Source organism: Mytilus californianus, unplaced genomic scaffold, assembly GCF_021869535.1.
Source record: "Mytilus californianus isolate M0D057914Y unplaced genomic scaffold, xbMytCali1.0.p SCAF_2, whole genome shotgun sequence".
NCBI classification, from domain to species: domain Eukaryota; kingdom Metazoa; phylum Mollusca; class Bivalvia; order Mytilida; family Mytilidae; genus Mytilus; species Mytilus californianus.
In genome coordinates this window covers 9,437,691-9,443,690 of record NW_026262668.1, presented here as the reverse complement: position 1 = coordinate 9,443,690, position 6,000 = coordinate 9,437,691, and positions in this window count along the sequence as shown.

Sequence of the window (6,000 nt, the reverse complement as noted above, 5' to 3'; positions counted from 1 at the left end):
CGTTCTTGGAGTCTTATATTCTTAAAGCAGGTATTAAATTTTAAATGGAAATAATTGATTTTTTAAGACTACTATATAATGTTGTTGTATGATAATAAGTGTTGTTTGTGTTATACCTTTGTGATACCTTTTGTAAAGTGACGAACACATAACATAAGTCCACTATGAACGTGGATAATTTTTGTTGACTCGTCTAAATTGATCTCACAGTGTCAATTAATTCCTTAAACACGACATGTGTTTCTTGAATAACTTCATCAGGTATGCTCAACGACAAAAATTTAAAACGTTTGACAGCTTAAGACTTAAAGGTTATAAACAATACAACAAAACCGTTCATTGCTTACAGTAAGGACCACGGATATGCGTCACTAAGCATAGCCAGAATTCAGTCTTTGTATTTCCATTTAAACATCACCGTTTGCGACTTATCGCGGGTTCTTTACTTGCCATATGAGCAACACGTCGGTGACACTAGTGGAGCAAGAACTGCTTACCCTTTAGAAGCACTGGAGTTCTCTCCTTTTTGGTGGGTTTTGTGTTGTTAAATTTTTCGGTGTAATGATCGCGGATTGGTCTTTGTCTGTTCCACTTTTTTCTTTTGGCCATGGTGTTATCTGTCTTTCTTCGACTGATCGTTTTTGATTGCCACCTTGAAATCTTCGCTCCTTTTTTTGCTCGAGAAAGTAGCAAAATTTATCAAAGTTTTAAAATTAATAATCCAAATATTTCATTAAATTCATACTAAAAAGTAAAACAACAAAAATACCGAACTCCAAGGAAAATTCAAAGAGAAGACGATTCTTGTTTTTACATTTCCAACCAGCAACAAAGTCAGTATACATGGTCTTTACCACTCTAAATCAATGAAAATAAAAAAAACAGTGCTAAACATATGATACAAATTATGTAAGGTTAAATGAACAATGTATAAAAAAAAATACAGCAAGGTGTGGTATTATTGACAATAAGACAACTCTCAACCAGAGAAAAAAATGACGTAGATGTTAGCAAATACAGGTCACCATACGGCCTACAACAATGAGCAAAATCAATATCCCATAGCAAGCTTTAAAAGGCTCCGAAATGGCAAATGTAAAAAAAGATTCAAACAAAAACCACTGAATTACAGGCTCCTGATTTGGGACAGTGGTGCAACGATTCCCTCAGTTTTTAACCGGATTTCCAAAGTAAAATATCGGTTATTAATTTAGTGATGTACGGCGGGCGGCTGCCAAACAGTGTCCGTGCAATAACTTGAAAACGCTTTGACGAAGTCTTTTCAAATTTAGATATATTGTTCCTGTGACAAAATAAAGGACAAGTTCAATTTTCACGATTTTAGCTTTTATAGTTGTTGAGTTGAAGACCTTAAAGTAGTGAAAAGTGATACTTAGAGCGTTGTCCTTGCAATGGCTTGAAAACGCTTTGACGAATTCTTTTAAAATTAAAATGTGTTGTTTCTTGTGACTAAAAGAAGGTCAAGTTCGAATTTCATGGTTTTAGCTTTTATTGTTGGGGATTTATAGACCTTTAAGTAGCGTAAAGTGATACTTAGAGTGTTGCCCATGCGATTACTTGAAAATGCTTAGATGAAAATCTTGTGACACTTTGAAAAAGCAAAACAACAACCGTTTGAAAGTTGGTTTCTCGAAAGTTATTAGAGTGACCACAAGATTCTATGGTTTCATATTAAATAAGGGTTTACTCTGAAAAACATATTTCTTTCATTATTGGCTTCATAATTTCTGCCTACCCACCCATGCTGAACAAATGTGTGTATACTCTCTTAAATTCCAATATTATGTCACTTATGATAAATAGGTAAAGATTGATTTTGGCCTCTCCATTTCTGAACCTTACAAAAATTAATTAATTTTTTTACTTGGTCCTGTTTTGGGGTCCAGATTTGCAAATATCATTTTCATGTAGGGAAATCCAGTTTGCTGTTAATTTGACAGCCTCTTGCTTTTGTTACCTTGCTTTGTTTTCTTAATCGATTGATAGATTTTAACATTGGTAAACTACTGTTCCTTAATTTACTACTGTACATCAGTTTATTGTGGCACTGTCTTTGTTTTTGTAGTTTGGGCATTAGAAGGGGAAGTTGCATCCTTACTGTGTTTACTGTTTATGTTTTAGCCTAGTACAATACAGGACATGCACAGTGAGAAGTTTGCACTTATTAATTCTGCACTTCAATTCCAACCACGAACAGATAAATAAATAGACGTACACACAAAAGTCCTGATATATTCTGCATTACAACCAACTTGACATACTTAATAACATATGAAAACATTATTTATGGTCCGCTGAAGTCAAATAAAAACTAACACATGTTATGATGATGCAGGCCACAGATGTGACAGTTTATGTTTCAAAATCAATCATATCAAAAGATACATGTATAAAATTTGCATACACTACAATTATAAGTACCAATTGTGAATTTAGATATACAATACTTTCATAACAATCTGAACCAATAAGCATATTATGTAATAAGTGAAAAGACAAATGTCATCAATTATTAAAATTGAAATTTTTGAAAAGTCAAATCAATTTAGTGTTATCTCCCCTTAACTACAAATTTGTTAATAATAGTGTAACATCTCAACTTTTGGGAGCAGATACCGCCATGACGTTTGAAGCTCTTTTGGAGCTGAAAACGCTGCCCTAAAGTAAACCTGAATCAATCATCATCCTACTAATGCAAATGGTAAAATTTACAATTCTACGTATCGTTAGTAAAAATTAAAAAACTTATGTAAGAAATGTATATACTAAAGATACAAAATTTACAGACATTGTGTTCAACAACTGTTTCTAATTGATTCAACTGAATTAGATGAAATGATGACAAAATGTACGGACATTGAGTACCAAAAATGTCCTTTATCCTAAAAGACACAATTTACAGACATTTTGTTCCCATATGTATCTCGTGATGCAAACATATCCTATCCTAACAAGACACAATTTACAGACATTGTGTCCTACCAATGTATCTACTTGATACAAACCAATCATATACTAAAAAGACACAATTTACAGACACTGTGTCCTACTAATGTGTCTACTTGATACAAACCAATCATATACTAAAAAGACACAATTTACAGACATTGTGTCCTACCAATGTATCTACTTGATACAAACCAATTATATACTAAAAAGACACAATTAACAGACATTGTGTCCTAACAATGTATCTACTTGAAACAAACCAATCATATACTAAAAAGACACAATTTACAGACATTGTGTCCTACCAATGTATCTACTTGATACAAACCAATCATATACTAAAAAGACACAATTTACAGACATAGTGTCCTACCAATGTATCTACTTGATACAAACCAATTATTTACTAAAAAGGCACAACTTACATACATAGTGTCCTACCAATGTATCTACTTGAAACAAACCAATCATATACTAAAAAGACACAATTTACAGACATTGTGTTTTAACAATGTAGCTACTTGATATAAACCAATCATATACTAAAAAGACATAATTTACAGACATTGTGTCCTACCAATGTATCTACTTGATACAAACCAATCATATACTAAAAAGACACAATTTACAGACATTGTGTCCTACCAATGTATCTACTTGATACAAACCAATCATATACTAAAAAGACACAATTTACAGACATAGTGTCCTACCAATGTATCTACTTGATCCAAACCAGTCATATACTAAAAAGACACAATTTACAGACATAGTGTCCTACCAATGTATCAACTTGATACAAACCAATCATATACTAAAAAGACACAATTTACAGACATTGTGTCCTACCAATGTATCTACTTGATCCAAACCAATCATATACTAAAAAGACACAATTTACAGACATAGTGTCCTACCAATGTATCTACTTGATACAAACCAATCATATACTAAAAAGACACAATTTTCAGACATTGTGTCCTACCAATGTATCTACTTGATCCAAACCAATCATATACTAAAAAGACACAATTTACAGACATTGTGTCCTACCAATGTATCTACTTGATCCAAACCAATCATATACTAAAAAGACACAATTTACAGACATTGTGTCAAACAAATGTTTTTACTTGATGCAAAACAGACCAAATATGTTTACTATTGACTGAATTCTTACAACAACAACATACATTCAATAATTGTATTAACACCTATTTTCCCCGTCAAATAACTGTATTTCCTTATATATTGTTATTAGTTTACTGCTTAATATTACTAAATGCAAATGAAAGATTTTAAGATTCCAGTCCTTGCAAGCTGCCAATTTCTTCTCAGTAAAATTTGGTCAATTCAATGGTAAACGGATGAATTTCTGGTTTTAGGTTGTCCTTGTTTCAGCTTAAATGAGATTCATAATTCACCTTTTGCCAATTGTCCACCGTTTCCATATAAACATGAACTGTTATTTTGTATGGAATATGTAACGAGCTGTGACCCACAAGCCCTGTACAAAATATAAAATAATAAACGGCAGTAATTTATTCACAAAATACATCATATCATGATCAGTTGTAAGACAGATAAACATGACTAAAGGTTAGAAATTTGAGTCTAATATACAATTTGAATGCATCAGATTTCCATCTACCTAAAGTTCTTATAGTTTCGGTGGACAATCCTTTCGCACTTGCATCGGTAGCGAAGCCTATTCTGAAACTATGAGGTTTGTAATATGCTCTGCTGAGCCCACAAAAGTTCAAAGCATGTTGGAATAATTGTCTAGAAACAGCTTCTCCACTGGAGTTGAGAAATAGTGGACCTCCTTTGTTTGTTCTCAAAGTTAAGTAACTTGTAAGTGTCGTTACTGCACAAATATTGTCATGTTTATTCTTAGCTTTTTCTAAATGGAATTGTTTTCCATTAGAATGTTTGAAGTCCATGAAATGGATAACTGATTTTTCGTGTAACACAACAGCTTGGCTAAAACTAATTACATGATTGTAATTTTTGTTGTTGACTGTCATCTCCCAATTCTTAAAAGAGCATGGTATATCTAGGGTGAACATTGCTTTTAATAAAATTTGATCATAACTTTTAGACATTGTCTGTTTTAATGCATTTATTAATTGGTTCAAGATCGTACTAGTGATTGGAAGTCTCATATCTTGATTTCTTCCCTTATGCACTGATTTCAGTACCTTATCAATAATGAATGAATCAGTTGGATCAGGCCAATTATTAATTTTGTGTGTAAAACCAATTGCTGATATGTATGTTGAGATAGAACTTGATGCAATTTCTTTGTTTTTCAAATGTACTACTATTAAAAATAATATGAGATCTGAACTAGTAAGTGGTAACTGAAATCTAATACCATATTCTTCAGCAAAACTCTTATAGTGGATAAATGCTCTTCTATAAGTTTTTTTGTGAGGAGTCAGATAAGATGTTGTTAAAAATTTGATTTAAGGGTTTCTGTAGCTTGGTAAATCTGGTAGATTGGGAACTGGTTTGGGAACAGTGTCTGCCCATGGTGCTAACCGATGAAATTTCTGTACCTGTTGACAAGAAAGTGCATCTGCCATTACATTTTTTGAACAATATATGTGTTTTGCCTTAAAGTTCACATTGTTTCTCAAGCAGTGTAGAACTAGTCTCCTTATTAGGAACATAATTAATGCATCTTTATATGTTTGTTTATTAATTACAGACACTAAAACTATATTGTCTGCATGAAAATTTATGCACTGGTTTTCGAATTGGTGGCCCCATATTTCAACTGCCAATACTATAGCATATAGCTCTAAAAAGGCAATATTTAGTTTTTGCCATTTTGTGTCCCATTTGCCTAAGAACCATTGTGAACCAAACAAAGCACCATAACCATATGTCCCAGAGGCATCTGTAAACAAATGTAGCTGACCAGACGTTAACCAACGGTCTGATAAAATCAATGACTTCCCATTAAAATTCTTCAAAAAATTTTGCCATGTATTTAGATCTTGCCTAACTGATTTTGTCATACGT